We start from the raw sequence: 23569 nt of genomic DNA, 5'->3' as shown, positions 1-23569 counted from the left end.
ATGGTCTGATGAGTCCAGCCGCCAGTGAGTCTCCGATGTATTTTTCCATGGCAGCCCGTTCAGGGCGTGACAAGTTGTAGAGACGGCTGGAAGGTAACGTGGAGCCGGAAAACAAGGTAATGGCACAATCGTAAGGGCGATGGGGTGGTAGGGACAGTGCCTTATCTTTGTTAAAAACTTCTGATATGTCATGATATTCGGGGGGAACCGCAGAGAGGTCAGGGGTGCAGTTCTCCTTGCTAGAGGGCTCAGTGGCCCCAGGTGGGGCAGCTGAGACGAGACAGTTGGCATGACAATATGGGCTCCAACTCACGACCCTCTGTCCCACCCAATCCAGGTGAGGATTATGATGTCTTAGCCATGGGAAACCTAAAATTATGGGCGTGTCAGGGGATTGTGAGGTGTAAAAGATCAGTGTTTCTCTGTGGTTGCCGGAAGTGATCAAGGTAACCGGTGCAGTGCGATGAGTAATGTAAGAAAAGACCTGATCGTTTAATGCCCTAACTGGAATAGACGGAGTTAACTCAAAAAGAGGGATCTGAAGCTGTTCAGCAAATCCCCTGTCGATCAAACTCTGCTCGGCCCCTGAATCAACCAGCGCTGATGAGACGTGGGCTCCCTGACCGAGTAAGAGTGTCACAGAAAGCAAAAATCGGGGCTTGGCGTTAACCCTGGTACCGCCCACCCATATCCCCGGACCTACCGGCGGGCGGTCTCTTTTCCCTTCTTAGGGCAGGAAGAAATCAAATGCTCACCGGAGCCACAATAAAAGCAAGAACGTGAACGGCGGCGCCTCTCTCTCTCCTCCACCGTCAGCTGGTAACGCCCGATCTGCATGGGTTCTGGTTCCGGTTCACCACCCCCGGTGCCAGCAATGGGAGTGGACGGCTGAACCGGAAGCGGTGGCGGGGGAGAAACGACCGGAGATGACCGCCGCAAGGACCGACGGGAACTGTAGTCCCTCTCCCACTCTCTCTCCCGCAACCTGCTGTCAATGCGAAGTGTGAGGGAAACCAACTCCTCAAAAGTAGCGGGCTCATCCCGGGAGGCCAGGTGGTCCTTCATCTCATCGTTGAGAGAGTGCAAATACACCCCATGCAGAGCCCGATCAGACCAGCCCGCCTCGGCGGCGGCGATGCGGAAATCGATTAGGAAGTCCGCAATGCTCCGCCGTCCCTGGCGAAGATGCAACAGCCTCCGCGCCGAACTGCATTCAGAGGTCGGGTGAGCGAAAGTTTTCTTAAACTCTCTCAAAAAGTCATCATAATGACAAGTCGGTAACGGATGTCTAGCTAGATAAGCCTCTGCCCATGTAAGGGCGCGATCGCGCAGTTTCCCGACTAAATAAGAAATCCGCACAGTATCAGAAACAAACGAGCGGGGTGAGCGACCGAATGCTAGCTCGCACTGAAGGAGGAAACCGCTGCATCCCCCCCGGCCGCCAGAAAAGGGTTCCGGCTCCGGGGAGGCGGCATCGCGGAACATCGGCGTCTGCAGAGGCTCAGAATCCGCAGCGGGCTGAGGCGGCGGCGGCGGCGGCGCGGGTACCGGTGCCGACGTACTGGGAATGGGTTCGGGTTCAGGGGCAGTGGCTGACTGAAGGTTCTGAACCGCGGATTGCATCTTCTCTTGCTCGTCAGTGAGTGAGTTAACCTTCGCCAGGAGAAACTGGAGCGCGTCCTCGTGAGTACCAAGAATGGCGCCCTGTTTCGAGACGGCAGTCCGGATTTGATCCGCTGAGTCCATATACTGGCCAGATTATACTGTCAGGCGCAGTGGCCCGTGGACATGGGATGGACTCAAGCGCAGATTCAAAACCGGAGGCCAGGGGTGAGGTGTAACGAAAAGAGACTTTATTTTTACAATGCTCAGAGGCTAACAGAAAGTGCAGACTAGAATCAATGAACATAAACTAGATGTCTGAGGCGAGAGAAAAATACTGTGGTGAAAACTAGATGGCAGGGATAACTGGGTGCAGGTACTGGGCAGGGAAAACTGTGGCGGGCCCGGGCACTGAAACAGAGGACAGAGCAGTCAGGGGAATCCCACAGAGGGTTGCGAGTGAATCTAAAAAATAGTACACTGAGCTGTCTTACAAGCTTGCAGGTGGGGGTTGCGTGGAGGGGGGAGGCAGGAGAGGTCCAGGTGGGTGCTGCATGCAAGGCAGGGAGGCAAGCAGGAGAAAATGGCAGCTCCAAAACGGAGAGGGATTACCGGTGGCAGCAAACTGGTATCCAGGAGAGCTTGGTAGGTGGTTTTCAGAGGCTGACGAAAAAAACAGAGATACGGTTAATACACACGATTAGTCACCAAGGAACGGACGTGAGGCCGAGAACTGACTAAAGTTGGCAGATAATCTGGCGAAGACCAGTTGAGTGCGCCGGTCATAAATACTGCTGGTCCGATTGCCATCAGGTGAGGAACAACAAAGACTCCACCCAGTGGGAAGGAGCTGATGCTGTGGAAAACCACCCAGACCACGACATAAAGTTTGGTTTATCTTGAGTGTTTCACGCAGTCTGTGGATAGTTTTCAACAAAACTTATGTGTCACTAGGCTTCATACACTGTAAACTCCAAATGTCATACAAACTTTGCTGCCAATCTCCAGAAGAAGATTATATATATTTGTTAGATAAGTGAAATCGTGTTACTGCTTCCTACTCCTGGTGCTTCAAGATCACCCCAGCTGACCAGTATTCATCTGGGCACCATGAAATGTCCTATGGAAAATAGCATGAAATAATTTTTAAGCCATGTCATTAACTACTAGAAGTGTTCACCTCAAAGAGATGTCAGTTAGAAAGCTTCATTTGTCTCCTTTCTCTTGCATATGTAAAACTTCACAGCAATTCATCCAAAATCCAAGACCTTCCCATCTGGACCCAAGTGGTGGACAGGCCGATATAAACAGATAGTCATGCAGATAAAGGATGGCGAAAGGTTCTACAATAACAACAGCATCATCATAATCTTTAGGATCACAAGTGTCAGCAGTTTTCCTGCAGCTCAAATCCTTATAGATCTATGAAAACATAACCAAAGCTACTTGCATGGCTCCATATTACTTGGGGCAAGTGAGAAAATGTTTTTGTAATATGGCTGAACTGACCTTTTAACCTTATAAACAACCTGAAACATTTTCCTGTGAACCTCAAACCAACAATGTTTTCTCTTCTGTGATTAAGGCTGGAAATGTGGATTGAGGAAAGACAAGCTGTGCGCTTTGTCAGGGTTAGGATGGAGGTTCATAGGTCAGTGAACCCAACCACCGTGACCATCTGATGTCTGTGCTCTGAGGTTGTCTGGCTCTTAGACACAGCACCTGTTGAGAGTGGAGACATATAGACATTTATTGACCTTATTCAAACAAAACTGTCTGTTATAGTAGTCATCCTTCTTCTAAACTGCTCATCGCTGAGCTTTAAGCTTCAGTCCAGGCCAGATTTTCTTTCAGTTCTGTACATAAAGTGGCAGAGACGCTGACTTTTGGGTTTATCCAGGGCAGCAGTTAAAATACATGACCACAAGCGTAAAGCTGTCAACATGTGGACACGGCCATGGAACACAGTCTTGACTGTCCCCACAGCAACTTTATAGGAATGTTTAACGCCCCCCTCCACCTAAACATATCTGTCCTCTGTATCGTATTTTCCCCACTGCCAGCCTGCTTAATATGCAGGCTGCGATTTCACCCCGCATTCCACCGGATAAATCTCCACTCAGGATCCTTCTAGAACAAAGCCGTTAAGACTTCTTGGGAAATCTCCCCTTTCATCTCAACACTTGCCCACCTATGTGCGGTGTTTTAAGCCGTTCCTGCTCATATCGTTTTACACATCGAAAGATATTTGTAGTGTTGATATGAGCCACTTAAATTGTCGGTGTGTTGGTTTATATGTCGAGACAAAGTGAGAGGTACTTGTGTGACAGTGTGTCTCCGTGTGAGATTATTCTGCCTCTTTGAAGTGTACAAGGTGGGACGGGCAACCTGTCAAAATGACAATGAGGAGTCTCTGATGTGTGATTAAAGAAAATGTACAGAATACCTTTATGTAATAGGTTTCAACATTTGACAGTCTGTAGCCCACAATGAAACACTTGTGAAAAAAGATCATAGTTTGAAAACATTGTTATTACCCTGCCTGTGCTTTTTGATCATCTCTCGGTGTCCTCCTTGTAGGCTGGCAACCAGGATATGTGGTTACTGAGCTCACTGCCAGACAAATCTTTCTGTCAGCTTTGTGGGATAAGTAAGGTAAGAGATCAGTGATGGTTGCCACGGTTGGCTTAAGGCAGCAAAAAAGCGTGGAAAATGTACAAGACCGAGCGAATGACAGAGAACCAAACACAGTTGTTGCCTTGGTAGGAAACTGAAAATTATTTCACGGTTCATGCTTTTATGAGTTCGACATGATTTTAGCTTCGTATTTACACTAAGTTACAGTTGAAGCAGTGTTGTCTTTGGCATGTTTTGTAGATTTAACTCAAGAAATTGTGTTTTTGTGTGTGACAGTAACAAAGAGCCTAAAGATACAATTTAAAAGTGGTTCTTCACTAAGTTTTCTTTTATGTGTAGAGTGAAGACTGGTTCATCACTTGAGTTAGGTACCATTTTATCCTTGAGTGATTCATAGGTCAGAGTTAAGTAGCTTAACAAATAGAAAAAAAAAAACCCACATTCTTCTGCTGAGGTATGAGGACTAGTTTGAAAATGAGTGAAAAAACAGCCAATGTCCAAAGAAATTGGACCTGAAAAAATATACAAGGAAAGTCTGGCTCTTTGGAAGAAAAATATAAAGACATGAGAAGTGTCTCAAGAATTTTTTATTCCTTTTATTCTTTATTACAAGGAATAAACCATCATTTATGTAATTAGTTACTTATCTTTTCATACTGAGCTACGTTTTCTACGCCCCGGGGTACTTGTTCCACTGGTTGGGAATGAGTGATCTAATAGCACACTGACAGCATGCCTTTGCTAGCAGCAGAAGCAGCTTTTCTGTAACGCTACCAACCTCCCAGCCAGGGCCTAAGCCGCTCTATCAACATGGAAATCAGCCAGAACCTGGCTATGCAGCCATGCCAATTTTGTTTTACTTTGTTCTGCTGCTACTTTCTAGCTCCCATATTTATGTTCCTGCTTTATATTCTCACTTTAAAGTGGAGTGACACACAAGCTAAATTCTTCAGCGCAGGTTTCCTGTGTTTGGAAGAAGGGGGGCAAGGATATAAAAACAGAGAAAGGGGTGATGGGGTCACACGAAATGAGGGAAAAACAGGTTGGAAAGTGTGGGGGTCAACTGAGTTTTAAGCCTAAGGAGAGATATTTGCACTCTGGCTTTTAAAGTTTAGATCCTCACAAATCCAATGTAAGACTAGAACTGATTTAAAGTGAATAAATTAAATTGTTAAAATTTTCTAAACCTGTCTTAACATTACCAGTACCTGGGGGGGCGGCTGAGGTTATAAAGTAACAATTTAACAACAGAGTGAGCTGTAACATGAGCCCAAAATAATAAGACAGTTTAACGATGAAGTCACTGTCTCTCCCCCTTTCTAAAAAAAAAAAAAAATATACAAGCAAGATACTGCCTGGTTTATCTTGTAAACAGGACCACAACAGAGACGTCGTCAGGCAACGACCACAGCAACCATATCTAGGAGATGGCGGTGGACTCCGAGACATTATCGGCTCTAGATGAATGATATCACACTTGAATGTGTCATGAATCGCTGTGTGGCAGGCAAGCAGGAGTGGTGGACCCAAAATGCAGAACTCAGACACGGAAGTGAAACTTAAGGCGCAGCTTTATTGCTGGGAAAAACCTCGTACAAACTAAACTCACCAAAAGAAAACCAAAAGTCAGAACAGAGGAACCAAGGACTGAAACACTGGAAAGAAACACTAAACTGGAGCAGGAGACCAAACACTAGGAACATAGAAGCAGAACACACAGCTAGTTGAGGGTACGACGCGACACTGACACAGAGAAACACAGGGCTTAAATACACAGACGGCAGTAATCAAGGAATGAGAGACAGGAGGGGAACACACCTGTGAGAAATCACAGCTGACGAGACAGGGGAAACGTAAACTGAGCACACTCACATATGACACAAACCTTCACAATAAAACAGGAAACTCAGACACATGGAACCAGACAAGACATTGAACTAAACAGACAGATTCACAAACAGATGGGGTGACACCATAGACAGAGACAGACTCAAAGGCAGACCAAATATAACACACAGAACTCAAACAATAATAATCATCATCATCATAAACTAGAAAATGATAACTAAAAGCGCTGGGTCACTGACCCAGGACCATGACAGTACCCCCCCCTCAAGGGCTGGCACCAGACAGCCCAGCAGAAACGAAAAAACGGACCAAAACAAAACAGAAAACAACCCGACCAGGGCGGGCGGAGGGGGCCCAGGACGGAGGGACAGAGTCCAAAAAGGCCCAGATGGTCAAGTTCAGGAGGCCGACCATGCGAATGGCAACGGGGCAGGTCCGGATGCCGGCCACGCAGTAGGCAGTGGCGTGGAAACAGTTCTGGGGGCCGACCGTGCGGACGGCAACGGCGGCGTGGAAACAGTTCTGGGGGCCGACCGTGCGGACGGCAACGGCGGCGTGGAAACAAGTCCGGAGGCCGGCCACGCGGAAGGCAGTGGCGGCGTTCAGGAGGGCGTCCACGGTGGCGGAGATGCCCAACAAGCGGCCTGGCAGATGACCGACGATGTGGAGGTGGTAGTAGGGGACCTGAAGGCTGCGTGGCCCCTGCAGCCCCAGACGAGGCGCAAGCTGAGGCTGGACCAGACGAGGCTGATGAGGATGCGGAGGCCGGACCAGGCGAAGCTGAAGCAGAAGCAGAGGCCGGACCAGGCGAAGCTGAAGCAGAAGCAGAGGCCGGACCAGGCGAAGCTGAAGCAGAAGCAGAGGCCGGACCAGGCGAGGCTGAAGCAGAAGCAGAGGCCGGACCAGGCAAAGCAGCTGATGAGGAAGCAGAGGCCGGACCAGGCAAAGCAGCTGATGAGGAAGCAGAGGCCGGACCAGGCAAAGCAGCTGATGAGGAAGCAGAGGCCGGACCAGGCAAAGCAGCTGATGAGGAAGCAGAGGCCGGACCAGGCAAAGCAGCTGATGAGGAAGCTGAAGCCGGACCAGGCAAAGCAGCTGATGAGGAAGCTGAAGAGGAGGCCACTGCAGGTGATGCGGAGGCTGGACCAGGCGAGGATGAAGACACGGAGGCTGGACCAGGCGAGGATGAAGACACGGAGGCTGGACCAGGCGAGGATGAAGACACGGAGGCTGGACCAGGCGAGGATGAAGACACGGAGGCTGGACCAGGCGAGGATGAAGACACGGAGGCTGGACCAGGCGAGGATGAAGACACGGAGGCTGGACCAGGCGAGGATGAAGACACGGAGGCTGGACCAGGCGAGGATGAAGACACGGAGGCTGGACCAGGCGAGGATGAAGACACGGAGGCTGGACCAGGCGAGGATGAAGACACGGAGGCTGGACCAGGCGAGGATGAAGACACGGAGGCTGGACCAGGCGAGGATGAAGACACGGAGGCTGGACCAGGCGAGGATGAAGCAGTGGCTGGACCAGGTGAAGCGGATGAAGCCGAAGCATGCGCTGGACCAGGCGACGCTGAGGATGCTGAATCCGGACCAGGCGACGGCGTGGAGGATGCAGCAGAGGCCGGGCCAGGCAACGGCGTGGAGGATGCAGACGGAGGCGCTGCAGCAGGTGGCGGCATGGATGAAACTGCTGCTGCAAGCGTGGATGAGGCTGCTGGTGGAGCAGCTGGAGGCTGGATGGGCTCCTCGGGCCCCCCAGCTGACGAGAAAGGAGGCTGGACCAGCTCCTCGGGCCCCCCAGCAAAAACAGTCTCAGAACCAGTGGGCACTGGAGCCCCTGGCACACACAGAACAGAACCAGCAGGTGCGGAGACTTCTGGCAGGAACGCAACAGAACCAGCAGGTGCGGGGGCCTCTGGCAGGAACGCAACAGGACCAGCAGGCACACGGGCCTCTGGCAGGAACGCAACAGGACCAGCAGGCACATGGGCTTCTGGCAGGGACAGAACAGAACCAGGCACACGGGCCTCTGGCAAACACATGGCAGACTGCAGCTGCACAGAGCATTGAGTCTGCTCAGGCAGCAACGGCCGGGTGCGGTCCTCAGCTGGCTTCTTAACCGCCAGGGGTCCAGAGTCTGCTGGGGGCTGAAACCCAGCCTCTGGGGAGGCCCTGGAGTGAATCTCAGTCTCAGAACTGGCCAGCTTTTGAGGACTGATAACAATATTGTTTGGTTTGTCTCTCTGATTAGGATTCAAGGTTGTGGAACAGTTCTGTAAGGGTTGGATAGACATAGCTTGCTGTACCGGAGGTGTAGGTGAAGATGATGGCTGTATAGGTGGCTGAGCTGAGGGCAACTGAAGAAAAGGTCGGGAAAATGATGGTTGTGAAGTTGGAAACCGAGCTGACGATAAGGCTGACGATTCCTCTACCAACTGAGCTATTGACTGGGCTAAGGATTGAAATAAGGTTTGTAGTAAGTCAGGCTGTGGATGTGACTGTGCTATGGGAAGCGAGGCTGAATGTGGTGGAGGTGGCGACTGAGCTTCGGGCCGGGCGGCTAACAGAGCTTCGGGCCGGGCGGCTAACAGAGCTTCGGGCCGGGCGGCTAACTGAGCTTCGGGCCGGGCGGCTAACTGAGCTTCGGGCCGGGCGGCTAACTGAGCTGACATAGCCCCAGAATAAACAGTTCCAGATGAAACAGTCTTAACTCCTGGGTCCGAAGGAGCATCAGAAGCACAGTCTTTTGAACCAAAGTGGAAACGATCGCTCTCAAAATGAATACTGTCATTTTCTGGAACAGGAGGAACAGAAGATCTAGAGTTCATGAAGCTGACGTTAGCGGCCTTGGGGGAAACGGTACGTTTATCCCTCGACACAGAAGGCGAATGTAGGGGGACTTTGTCACTCACCCTAGGCGGTTGGTCGAGAAGAGTCCCAGGCTCCTGCCGGAGCCGTGAGTGCTGGCGGCACGTTCGCCGCTTCCAAGTAGAAGAGGAAGCAGCACTGGCAGAATGTGACAAGGAATGACTCGGCTGTGGCTGCTCCTGCTGTGAAGTGGAAACGCTGGGTGAGTCGGGTGGCACTATAATGATCCCTAACATCTTGTAGAAAGCTTGAGCTGGGGTAAGCTGGTTGCTCGCGGTCTCATAGTAATCCTCCCGGGACCGGCGGGAGCGTTTTCTGTGAGACCGGGGCATCCGGGGGGAAGAAGCAGGTGAGTGGACCGAAGGGTAAGCAGCTAGTGAGGAACGGCAGCACGGAGGCCCTCCAAGCGCTAGCCGGGTCCCATCAAAGGCTGAGCTGCGCTTCCTCAGTGAGTCTGCTGGATCCATACTGGTCGCGTCGTTCTGTCATGAATCGCTGTGTGGCAGGCAAGCAGGAGTGGTGGACCCAAAATGCAGAACTCAGACACGGAAGTGAAACTTAAGGCGCAGCTTTATTGCTGGGAAAAACCTCGTACAAACTAAACTCACCAAAAGAAAACCAAAAGTCAGAACAGAGGAACCAAGGACTGAAACACTGGAAAGAAACACTAAACTGGAGCAGGAGACCAAACACTAGGAACATAGAAGCAGAACACACAGCTAGTTGAGGGTACGACGCGACACTGACACAGAGAAACACAGGGCTTAAATACACAGACGGCAGTAATCAAGGAATGAGAGACAGGAGGGGAACACACCTGTGAGAAATCACAGCTGACGAGACAGGGGAAACGTAAACTGAGCACACTCACATATGACACAAACCTTCACAATAAAACAGGAAACTCAGACACATGGAACCAGACAAGACATTGAACTAAACAGACAGATTCACAAACAGATGGGGTGACACCATAGACAGAGACAGACTCAAAGGCAGACCAAATATAACACACAGAACTCAAACAATAATAATCATCATCATCATAAACTAGAAAATGATAACTAAAAGCGCTGGGTCACTGACCCAGGACCATGACAGAATGAGAGATTGTAGCCGTCTGACATATACAACGTGTCACGATGTTACACCTCATTTAAGAAACAGCACAAAAGACATCTTGTTTTTTAGTGAGCTGGGGACTGATTGAGAAGATGCTGCTGCCCAGTGGCATCAGCTATGCTAGCAAGACACAACTCTATAAGGTGCATTAACCCTTCAGAATAATTGGGAAAGAGCACCAGTGTAGCTCACCTAGTGGATCAGGTGACCATATGTTAGGACTGGGCGATATATCGAGTTTTTAAATGTATCAATATATTTTTATACGAAATATAAGATGTAACAATATTGTTTATATCAATATAGTCTATGTTACCTTATAATTATACTTGTGGAACCGCAATTTTACCTCTCTTTTGTCCACTTTTGTCTCTACTCTCTACGCAACGTTACTCTGCCTCGCCTCTCCTTCACTGAACACAACTCCCCCATTGCTTCACCTGCAGGCAACAAGATGGACACGGCAGCTATCAAAGAGGAGCTGGTCGGTAAAAAGAAAACATTTGGAGATTACTATTTTAGTGTTGGTAGCGTTAATCTTGTTAAAATGACGTTAACGCCATAACTGCATTAACGCGGCTGCACGGCCAAAAGTCCTTTCATACTCTCAAAAATCGACAATGCGCCTTATGGATGAATTCTGGTTGTGCTTACTGACCGCGAACCGATTTTATGTGGTACATGCCGCTCAGCAATCTCTCAAAAGTGTTTTAGTACGGCTTTGGTAAGCTACAAAGCCACACCGCTTGATGGATTGTCAGAGCATTACGGCTACCATAGTCAGGAGCCTCGCGGAGTGATACGTACTGTGCTTCAATGTAATATTACTGTATTGTGTGTGTTTAAGGACCACAAATGGCACCTGTTCAGAGAGGTGGTTACAAAGAGGATTTCAAAATCCAGGCTGTCAGTCTTGGGAACAGAGCAGCTGTGAAATCTGTCTGTCTTTGTTATTATGCTCAGCGTCTTTTTAGTTTACATTTTGACTGCACAATTGTGAGCTTTTTGTTATGCACAAAAACAGGATTGTTTTATTTTATTTATGGAGCATTATTATTTAATAAATGCTGATAATTTATTTCTGAGTATTTTTTTCATGTACATCCACGCTGTGATGTTAATAAAAGTGCCTGTGTGAGATCTGGGACACAGCTTTGGCTAAGAACTCTCTTTTTGTTCTTACTTTATGGCTTTAAAAAAATATTGAGATGTATATCGCCATCCAGCTAAAGAATATCGAGATATGAATTTTGGATCATATCGTCCAGTCCTACATGTCACAAGACTCAAGCAGTGGCCCGGGTTTGATTGTGACCCAGAACCCTTTGCTGCTCGCACTACTTCCCCTGTCTTTGCTGTCCTACTAAAAAAAAAAAGCTAAAATACCCCAAAAAGTACTATGAAAAGATGAATATCAAAAGGATTCTGATTTGCTAGGAGCATAAATAGAGGTACGCGATGACACAAAGAAGTAAAAACTTAGATAGTTAAAAATAAAACATGTGACCTTCCTATAAGAACTTAATATTTGAACTCAGTGCTGGTAATGCTTTTAAAAAACAACATGATCGTTCACCAATCTGACACAAGAACATTTTCCAATCAGGACCTCTAAGTTTTCCATCTTTGCAATTCTGCGACCTTCACTAGAATCAGTTAAGCTTTTATATATAAAAAAGATTCTTCTTCTTTACTGTTGAGGATTTATTTAAGTTTTACATTTGTAGTTTATGTCTGTGGACATGTTTCACCTCCATTAAATATTGGGACTCGCTGGTATGGCATTTATGCAGTTGCATAAAAGCATGATGTCATGCTGTGCAACTCTTTATTCATTTATAAAAACGTTAACACTGATTTAAGTATTCCTTTTCATTTTTGTTTTTCAGTAAGGAATATTGAAGAAAACAATACGTTGTGTAGAGAAAAATACTTGAAATCTGCCATTTTTAAAGGTCTCAAGAAAAAAAGACACATCGGACTTATTATTGCCCTCTCCAGACCAACAGGCAGCTGTCTGGTATGTAGTTTAGACTTATAATGGTCATTTGCTGTACTTTGGTAGTACAGTTAATCCAGCATTACACTGGGCTTCTTATCTTTTCTGTTTGATGGGTTTAGAGTTTAAAGGTTTTCCAGAACAGGTAGAATTCATTATAATGGCGACTTTATTTGGTGGTATTTCTAAATATTTGTTTGTGACTTCACTCTCCAGAAGAATGATGTAAATATGAAAAAGAGAACGCAGGAGAGTGCAAAGAAAAAGGGGAAGAGTACAAAAGATGAAGTGAAACTTGTCATGAAATACTGTGTGATTCTGTGGTTTAGCAGTGATGTGTGGAAAACATCATCTATGTGATGGCCGGAGGTTAACCTGTGACAAAAACCAAACATGGATGGGATTAAAACTGAGGTGAGCCAGAAAGAAAATCGCAAATGCAGCTCTGTGGGAAAAAAATGGCATTACCTGATCTGCCGAGGGGTCACTTAAGGTCACATTCACAGCAAGACACGCTGTTTATGATGCGGATTGTTGAATATGTTTTTGTCATTGCTATTCAACAAACTTCCAGCTCCCTCTTTCTTTATCCACCCACAGTTTCCCCATCCAAATTATGCAGACAGTATTTCCTCTGAGAACCAACTTTATGTCTGTCAGTCTGTTTCTTATTTGGAATAAACACCGAAGACAACCCCCTCATTTTGAAATTAGGAAGTTGCTTCTCTTACCTTCACATGACAAAACACAGGTAGAAAATAAACCATTTATAATATTGCATTACTTAAAAAAACAGCACGTGAGATCGGGCACAGACCCATTAGTGTGATCATGGGAAAGTGATGCCTTTGCGCCCTTTTTACTTCCGTCTAGAGAAGACCGTTAATAATTGTCTGGCCTTTTGTTGGTATGAAGCTATTCCATTAGTCTTCAAATGTCAAAACACAGAAGAGGTATAACATTACCGTCTACTACATCCACAAGCAGAACAACCATACACACACCCTTCTTCCTCCCACACCCGCTCCTTTTATCACTTTACCAGCCACACTACACGAGCTTCCCTCCCTCACATGGTCTTATGCTACTTTTATACAATTTTTCTCTATTCAATCCCAAGTGCAGTGAAACATTTGGGGGTTTTTTTTACATAACAAAGCTATATAACGGTTTTACTTCCTCATAATTATGGCTATATAAAAGATTATTTGAAATGCAAGAAAATGCGGGTGATATTAATGAGTTTGTCTTAATTTAAAGGCTCCAGTCCACTTATACTTTTATAGACCATCACCCCAGTTTGAGTCTGAATCCCCTGCGAGGCAACCTGCTAATCTGCTCCAAACAAAACTATAAGACACAGGAGGAAAGCAGACACGCTGTGGAATGTCATTGCTGTGCAGAAACCTTCTAATGTATCCTAATCTGCTCCAAGATATTTAGTCAACGGCGAGTACACAGACAACGCACAGATGGGGCCACACGTGAACACAGATGATCAGACGGGGTTAAAGGGGAGACTTCAATAAATTATCAATTGAAATGTCTGGCGAGGAAATATTAATTGTGTCTGAATTACTGATTGAGTTCAGATGGCAGACCTGTGTAGACATGTCAGTGGTTCAGCCATCTGCTAACAGACGTAAACACTCTGAATTGCATACTGGGGTTTGGGAGGGTAAGTTACCTCTCCTTACAGTCATGACAAAACAAGTAAAAGAGTTGGGTTTTTCTGCTGCTATCACTTTAAATATATAGTTATTTAAAGAAAGAAAGAAAAAGTCCACCAATAAACTAGAAGTTTACATAAAAAACCCTTGATGGACGGGCTTGGCAGTCCTGTTTTGCTTGGAGCCAGCCATGAGCCTCCTGAGGCTTTGACAGGTCCCAGCTTTCCAACGCAATCAAAGCACACGCACGGCATTAAAATAAACATATATATACCTGCTTAGGCAGAGTCCGGCCCCCATTGCTGAATTACAGCCGATCATTCAAAATTAAAATAGTTTACACACAGCGCATTGTAGGTCGTGTTTTGGTGCAGGAGATTAAGCCGACAGTTTCGGATGAATGAGGTCAAAAAGTATACCTGTCATATTTTTGGCCCTAAACGATGGCAAGTACAGAGGTATGATGTTGGTGCGTGTGATGGAGTGGCAGTGAGCTGTAACGGCAAGAGAAAGACAAGCTGAAAAGAGGGAGAAAAAAAAGAAGAACAGGGAATGTGATAGTTCTGATAACATCCACATCAGAGACAAGATCCTTGAGTATGTAACAAATTGAGGATGGGGGGCTGGGGCGAAAAAGGGTGACAGAGAGAGTGAGAAAATGGATGCTTTTAACAAACAGAAATGCAAGTGTTAACGTTTAACACAGATGGAGAGGTTTTGTTTCAGGGTCGCGGTATGTTTTAGTTTACAGTCAGCGCGTCGCAGCGTTCATAGCATGTCCAAGAGTCTTCTTGGCCAGACTGTTCTGAGTAAGAATTGTTTACAGCTGCCCAGATAGCATCAGCAAAACACTTCTCTGAGCTCACGCTACAGCCTTGGGCCACCTCTTAACTCCTGGTTACCGTCTCCCTCACCCTGTGTGTCATCGCACCAATTCAAAGGTGCTGCTGTAGACATTACACAAGTCTAACACAGATGACTGCAGGTAGTGCATCATGCATCAGAAATGAGACTCAAGTATTTTTGTGATGACAGCACATGCAGGGGGAGGCTAAAATGTCCCCTTTGTTTTCTTTGAGAGATTTTTGTTGAAAAATCATCAGGAATTTCCCAGTGATAAAAAGTAATCAAGTACATTTACTCAACTACAATACGAAACTGGGATTCCTATGCTTGAATATTTGATTTTCAGTCAACAATATACTTTACTGGATGTATTATGTTTCTTAAAAGTTTTGTAAACTACAGCCTATGAAATATTATGCAGTAAAATATGGCTATACAGAAAAAAATAAAATATTGAATTTGTGACAGTTTTACTGTTGATACTTTAAATATTTGTAATCATAAAGTAACTAAACTAATATTGTATTTAGATGAATAAAGGCTCTGAATACAGAATGTTTCAGAGGTTTATGTTTATATTCATAAACTTGAGAAAATGTGGATTAAATGGAAAACCATTGCATGCCAGCTTCTGAACTGGATCACTGTCAAATGATTTGACTTATATTTACATTATTATGAGTTATATATTTTAGGTTAGGCCCCACACTGTGTTCAGGGTCAGCTAAAAGCTAATTTCTTCTTTTCTTTTTCAATTTTAAGCCATTGTTTTCTTCTATATGTGCTCATCAGTCTTGAATAAACCGTGGGGTTTCCTAATATTTTGCTGTCATGGCGTCTTTTCCTCATTTGAGTGTGTGTGTGTGTGTGTGTTTCAGCTTCTCCTCATCTTGTCTCCACTCGCTTTCCATCCAGGTATGACATCTCTATTTCGCACACGCGGGCTTTATATCTGTCTGCACGCTGTCTGTAGGCTGAGGATGACTTGGGGAACTACCCCTCCACACTTTTATTACCTTCACAGATTTCATGCTGTTGCTTCAGAGCTGTAGATGAAAGGGAGTGAGAGAGAAGCAGTCGATGTGTGGGATAAGCATGCAGCTTAATTGTGTGGTTTTCATTTGACTTGGATACAATCCAAGTCTGTCTTCTGTCATCATATTCTTGTTCTCTTCTTCCTTTTTTGGGGGCTGATTCACCATTCATCCTGGCTGTCTTCTTCTTTTCTTTTTTTTTTTTTTTTTGGTTTGTTTTGGTTCTAATCAATTGGTATTCTTTCTGTATTTATCTTAAACACTTCCAGCTTTGTATTTAACTTCTCTTCATTTTGCCCTCATGTTTTCAATCTGTTTTCATATTCACATACTCCCACCTCTGCACTACTATACCACATTTTTTCCCTGTCCACAGTTCCTTGCATCTGTCCTCCCACATTCAACTCAGTACACAGTATCACTTCCCCCCGTCTTTGTCTTCATTCCTCTACGTTTTCCTCCTGTTCTCCGCGTCTTTATGAGCTGTAATGATTATCTGTTAGTGGGGCTGAGCTTTAGTTCCAGCAGGCCAAAGGCGGTAGAGCCTGTTATTCTTTCCTCCCTGCTGTCTGGCATATGCAGAGACTGGAGGAAAATTTGGAGTGTACACTGCTGTAATTTCAGCCCTTCCGTCTAAGTCAGCCAGTAGGAGTGGAAAGGTGAACCTGGTTCTGTGATAAGCAGAGCGATGGGCATTGCTTTGTTCAACTTTCAGACCACCTCATTTTAGCTTCAGTTCAGCCCAGATGCCCACTTTGATGACAAAGATTACACTGTGGGAAAATGTGAAAGGAAGCCACTAATTAACTAACTAACTGGCCAAAAGCAACAACAGCTTAGTTTGTTTCACATGGAAGGATCAGCTCGTTGATTATTCTTCATACAAACCACGTGCTCCATACAGTTAGATCCATAAGCTTTTGGATAAAGACTAAATTTTTTGTAATTTTGCTTCTGTACACCAGCATTGTGGTTTTTAAATCAGTCAGTAAAGATGTGATTAAAGTGCTGACAGTCAGCTTTAATTCAAAGGTTTTAACAAAACCATTTTGTTAAATGTTTCAGAGCTATTTAAAAAAATTGCCCTCCATTTTAAAAGGCTCAAAACTGAGCTGGCAAGGCCTGCTCCCTTGTTATAACTAAATAGATAGATAAAGTATCCGTAGCCAAAAAAAAGATCACAATGTGAACATGTCTTGTGAAAATTATTTATGCACAGGAAGAAAAGAATGAACTGGGGTAGAGGTGGTTTGCAAAGCGGCTTGCAGAAGCAGAAACAACTGTAGACAGGCTAAACCAACTTAAATACTGCACCCTATATAAGATATGTTGGTAGCATGCATATCAGCTGAGCCCTCTGCTGCTGTTGCCTACCGCTGAGACTAGCTGTTATCAGTTCGTATACTTAGATCGTGAGCTTGATTTAGTACTGTGGGTTCTGATCTCCTAGATGGTACAGACACGCTAAGGCTGATCTTTAAAATGCTAACAGGTCCACTTGTTTTGCAGATCAAAGTAAGTAAATAACATCATCTTGTATCTGTTTTCTGGTTTAAAAATAAGTATGGACACGTGCTTTACATTTCATGCTCTGTAGTAAGTAGATGGTGGTGCACACAGGGGTGACTTTTGTGGAAATTCGTACTCGTACTATCATCCATCCACCAATACTCTTACATGTCTACAAAAACGTCTGTTTTATCTGCTTTTTGGTGATTCATAAAGCACCAAATTATGTTCATTTTCAGTTTTAGGTATCTTTTTAGGTATTATTATCCCCATTAAAACACAGTTACAGCACGTGGACGCGTGTATGTTCATTTGTGTTAAGTCGGTAATGCAGATGTGACTTTTGTGTGTATTGGCTGCATTGGCTCCAACAGAAGACAAACCTTCACTGAGAGAGGTCCAGACCCAGGCGCAGATACAATCCTGAGAAACAGAGCTGTGTGTAGGAGGGTTAGCTTTTGGATGGTTACCAGGTTCCCCTGCCAACCCCCAGCCTGAGCCTGGATTCCAGCAGTTACCAGTAAGGTTTGCATTCAGGGGGGAAATCTGCCAGCTCCAGACACAGAGGAGATGCATGATGCAGATTTCAGAAATAAAAAGCAAAAATAATGATAATTATAGTGAGACACTTTGAGAAATCTTCAAGAGCACGTAGATTCTCAATTTTAGATCATTATGTGGGACTTCTCTCTCTCCCCTGGCTGTTGCTGTCTCATTACTTATATTTTGATTGGCATCTTCGTCCACCATAAGTATCGGGCTTTTATCTTTTATCCCCACTTCTTCCCCAGTAAAGCTTTAAATGTGGGACGCTGGCTGGAAACACTTCCCTGTTTTCCCCAAATTTCATACCACAAGTACCATAGCACCACATTTTGTCATGAAACTTTTGAAACATATGCTTCATTTTCAAAATTACTGTTAAATTTTTAAAAAATTGAACCAAGTTAAAAAGACCATTCAGTTTCTACTTTTGCCAAGTTGGATTTGTAGTCATTTCGGCTTTAATGGGAAAAAAGAAATCCAAAGAACACTGTATTTTTTTCCCATTCATCACTAAAATTGGCAAAGATAATCTCCTAACTAAACCGTAATGTCAATTTTCCAATTGGCAGAACATTTGTCAATTAATCTTTAAACCAAACAACAGTCAGTAAGTGTTGACACCAAACTCAGTGTAGGGACTGCACCCCTTCCTGAGGTTTTCCTATCCTTGTTTACAGCCATGCTTTGAACATGATCAGTTTATATAAATTCCACAGTAATTACATGAATCATACGGACAAAATTTGAGTGGCAGTACTCATATAGGAGAGTATATAAGTTTCTCATGTCTGTGAAAAGACTTAAGGAAAGACTGCAGAGACGTTGCATCTGCAGGATCTGGAATGTGTGTTTGGCACAGTGCCCGAGTTCAGGAAAACATCAAAAAGCTACTTCAAGGTGATCACCCATTCCATCTTCTCATCACACTAGCCAAGCTGCTGAGGGTCCTCATCACGTAAAAAAAAGAAAGAAAGAAAGAAAGAAAGAAAGAAAGAAAGAAAGAAAGAAAGGACAAGTAACACCTAACAGCCATTTTAAGCTGTGCCCTAACAAGTATTGTTCTGCTCCCTGCAACACCTAACTGCTCCCCCTTCTGTTTACTTTTCCAGTTTCGAGTTTACAAAAAAAAAAAAAGTAGCACAAAGTTACATAGACATGCACCAAGGGGTGTTGTAAGGCTATACTAAGCTGGGTTTTTCCCTCTTCACAGAGGAACATTTAAAAAACCCCAGACAACACACCCAGAGCCTAAGAAATAAAAAGAGCAGCTGAAAGGTGAATTGTATAAGGTGTTCTTCAGGGAGTTCAGTCTAATAATCACTGGGCTGGGTAGGTTTATTTTTTAACTAAGACATCAAGTGGCTGTATAGTAACCCCTTTCTTCCTGGATCTGTCCATCTCTGTTATTAATGTGCAACCAGTTACTTTTTTTAAGGTTTGCAAACCTCTTCAAGCCTTCATTGAGGAGGCCGTGTCAGTACTGCCAACTGATTAGGCAGTACGAATGTTTTTCAAATCCAGATCTTACCTGGTAATGGGGACTGGGAGACCTTTTCCAAGTTTGTGTTATCCATGGTGCCCAAGGTTGCTCATTTTGGCTTTCCATTTGTGCAGCAAATGCCGCTGCCTTAATTTGGGGATGTTTTTTCAAAGTTAACTTAAAAGCCTAGAGCCTAAGGGGTTAATCATGGCCCATGTGCCCACACATCAACCTCCACCCTCCCTGCTCACTCCAAGTGGAAAAACCGCATAGTGGTCAGAAAGAATTAACGCAGTAAGTCTGGCTCTCATGTCTCAGGACCTCAGGTTAACCCCCCCGATGTATATGTACCCATGTGTGTGCAGATGCATGAACATATAAACATATGCTCATACGTTTAATGTTCTCTCAGAGCAGAGTACAGTGCACACAGGTAGCGCTGTTCTGAGAGGGTTGAAGGACTGCCATAGCTGTTACCTAATGGCTGGATATGTGCTGCTGTGAAAGGAGCTTTGTGAGGATCCTCTTGAACTCTCACTACTGCTTTTATATCTTTACATAAAAGGGAATTTCTTTGTGGTGCTCCCAGTGGGCAGCTACACTGGTGCTCTATCAGTGGAATGATGCTATAATCGAAACAGCTTGTCTTTTTTAGAATTTCAACAAATTAGCAAATCAGTAACTGATTTTTCTATGAGTTACACTGCTCCCAGCAAAGCACGACCATCATCTTGCTGAACTGAGCCCCTCTTGATATTGTTTATTGTTAAGCCTTGACGTTTCCTTTATGCTTAAGCCAAACATCTCAGTTTGGCCAAGGCATGGCTTGCCACAGGCTCCACTGCTGGACAAGAGGACTGCAATTATAGCTCACTTCAAAGATGCCAGTCAGTCAAAGACAGCATTCATGCATTTATTTTGGCATACCCTAGCCAACCCCTCCCCCCCTTCCTTGCCTCCTCACCTTTCCACCTCCCGCCCCCTTTGCCCTTCTTCCTCCTTTCCCACCAACCCTCAAGCTTGTTTAGATGAGCGATTAAGTAGAGAAACAAGTGCAAATGGAGTTTGGTTTGGCACGCTTCACTATTGACACACAGTTTACTGAAATATCTCCCTGCGTAGTTTTCCCCTCACCTAAATTTGGCCGCGGTGGACGTCGGCAAAGATGAGGGGAGGAGTGGGTCTCGTGTGCCAAAACAGCAAGGCTTTAGTCTTGGGCACAGACACCATCCTCTGCCCCCTTCTCACCCCACCTCCTCGAGCGGATCCCGAAATAAATCCCAAAGAGAGGGGGGTGGGTGAGAGGACGTGTTTCACCTCAGGCCATCTGCTCTACGCAAGCTATTAGATGTTCAATTAACACGGTAAACTGATAGTTTGCAATGTCAACAGAGCACTGTATCACCAAGCATCAGGTTTTACCCCCTCTATATTCGAACCCCCTTTAAAACCGCAAAGCAGGCCAACTTTAACTGTCAATGATAAATTTAGAGAAGTGTTTATTCATCGGCCATTTCATTTTCTGCCAAGGTTTATTTGACCATGAGAATTCTGTGTATGTAAGGGACTAATAATACAACTTTCTAAACTTGTTATTGCATGGGGTCTTTAAAGTTGCCTGGCCGGAGATTTGTATGTGGAGGAACAGCTGCCATACTCTCTTCATACATTTCACTTTATTGAAAGGGCATCATCTAGTGTATAAGTGATCATATTTCAGAAATATCTAGCCTTCCACCATCTGCTGTGTCTTTTATCTCCATCTGTTCTGAGAGGGATGTGTTGTGTGCATGCTGTAATTTGCTCATATGTCTGTTTTTGAGTTTGCATAAGGGTATTGTAGGCCAGCGATTGGTATGTGCAGAAGTGCCGGCAACTGTTTGTTGTTAAAGCAAACCAGACACCTCAGCCTCACTGGGCCAGAGCTCCACCATCACACCCCCTGGAATCTGAAACCTGATGCTGGAAGTTGGGCAGCCAGAGTGATTAGGGGGACCCACCACGCTGGTGGTGTTACAGTTTGGCTCAGGTGTCCCATTCGTCACACCACAAACCTCGCACACACCACCCAGTACCGACACCCTGGTTGCAAGATTGTCTCTAGGGTGGAGTCAGGTGGCCCGGGGACCTCTCTATAGGAGCCTGTATGGCTCCCGTGGGTCCAGCTTATAAACCCATCTGCAGAGGGTCCTCTAACTCATTAAAAAGCAGGGAACTATGGTGCTAAATCATGAGTCTGTCACACACATCATACACACCTGGTGGGACTTGTATCCCTGCAGAACAATAACTGTCACATTCTGGATGTTATGTGGACACTGAGTTGTGGAGTGAGCATTTTAGGCATACAAATATATACCAAAGCCCCAAATCAGATATACTCAGATTGCCAAATACACACGCACACTTCACCTCGGTGTGAGACCAGAGGTAGTTTTTTTTTCTTTCTTCAAACTACAGTGAGTGGCTTCACATAAAGGTGGCTTTGTTAAAATGCAACACAAACTCTAAATGCCATCCAGCTCAGAAAACCATAGTAGGGGAGTGTTGGTTAATTCTGATAACAGCTGTTAACTGCAAAGGTGTGACCTCGCTGCTGCTTATCTGGATACGAAGTTTTAAATAGACATAAATGAATGCAAAGAGCTGCGCTACCAGGATCTCACATTGTGTACACACTCACAAACAGCACATGGACTAAATGTTTTTCAAGCTGCCTCATTCCCATCAGTGTGTGATCATAAGGGTTTCCTTAATTTCTGGGCTTTTAACAGTACAATAGATGACTGCTTGCTGAAAGGTTTGAGTGAGTGAGTGAGTGAGTGAGTGAGTGAGTGAGTGAGTGAGTGAGTGAGTGAGTGTGTGCATCTGGCATGCCATATAGTGGTAAAACCATCTGAATATGTCCTAATTACTAAAAATAGAAATGTCTTGTCTTTGGAACTGTAATGTAGAAATACACTTTTAAAAAAGAAAGAAAAAAGTATTCTGAAATCTTTTAAATGTTGCGTATTTTAATCAAGCTTATTTCTTAGAGCGATGGCTAATTCACCACATATTGATTAATTGATTCCAACATGCGCCCCGGTACAGTTTAATTTTATTCAATGAAATGTAACTAGAAGTAGAAAGACCTTTAAATAAAGACAACAAAGAGAATGAATGAATGAAATTGATCCAAAGGCAAAATACTTTAAAGCAAACATAGAGTTAACATGAGTTAACAAAAAACCCCTCTAAATTCTACACAACAATAACTGAGCTAAAATTACCAGTTTAATCAATTTGCATTTAGTTAAAAATATCAAGTACAGTTGACTAAACAAAAAAAATCTTAATTTTCTTCATGCAATTGCACAATGCAGTAAAAGTGAATCATATCAGCAAAATATCTTTTCTGCTGCCCCCTCAACCCAGACCTGGATAAACACCAGAGAATGGCTGGGTGAATAAATGAATGGATATTTTTGTGGTTGACTTAGTTGTATTTACTTTTGAAATATAACTGCTTGTTGATCACCGGCTATCATCAATGAATTTTCTGAAAAATGGAAGACACATTTCTACAGTAACATATCAAGGCTCACATTCATTAAATGCAGATAAGTAATACTTCAATACTTACACTTGCTATTTTGAGTACATAAGGGCTTTCACACCAAGTACAGTTATTCTACCATAGGACTTTCTGCATTGTGACAATCCACTAATTTAAATGTGGTTCACTGTACAGGTCTGGCTCTCAGTGGTCTACATACAGGGAAAGAGATGCAACCAATTTTCAGCAGGTAGGAGGACAATGTGAGATACTACAGTATCATGTGATGTGTTTTTTTATGTTCATGTGTGTTAATATATGGGATGTATGCATAGTTGGGGGCTTTGCATACTCTAAATGTGGTGATGTGATTGTGAACAGGTGTAGCAGATTAATCACAGGTAAAACTAATGAATGAAAGGCAGACAAAAAAGGATGAAAATGAATTATGGGAGGAAGTTAAATTTATAGTATTTTAAAAAGATATGATTTGAATATAAACATAAGCACAACCCTTTAAATGCACAACTTGATGTGTGTGATGTAGGACAACGACACACTTAAAATGAAATATAAAACCCACATGTTACACCAGTAAGTGTGCGCGTATCCAAATGTACACCACAGCAACATCAGCACAGAGAGAAACAAGAACGGGGAAAAGCAATAAAAATAACAGCAGTAACGATAGCCATGAACTTTTCTGTTAAACTCCTCTAGGTCAAGAAGTAAATAAATGGCTTTGCCTCTCTGGAAGGTGACCCTTAACCCCTCTCACACCCTCACGTCATGCCTGAGCCTTGAGGCGACATTGTTAATAGCTCTCTCCGCTGGTATGCAGAAAGCATGAAGCAGAGCAGAG

The sequence above is a fragment of the Rhamphochromis longiceps genome, linkage group LG4 (genome assembly GCF_057381845.1).
Source record: "Rhamphochromis longiceps isolate RC_006_pf linkage group LG4, R_longiceps_female_GT1.1, whole genome shotgun sequence".
In the NCBI taxonomy this organism is placed as follows: domain Eukaryota; kingdom Metazoa; phylum Chordata; class Actinopteri; order Cichliformes; family Cichlidae; genus Rhamphochromis; species Rhamphochromis longiceps.
This window is presented reverse-complemented; position numbering follows the sequence as displayed.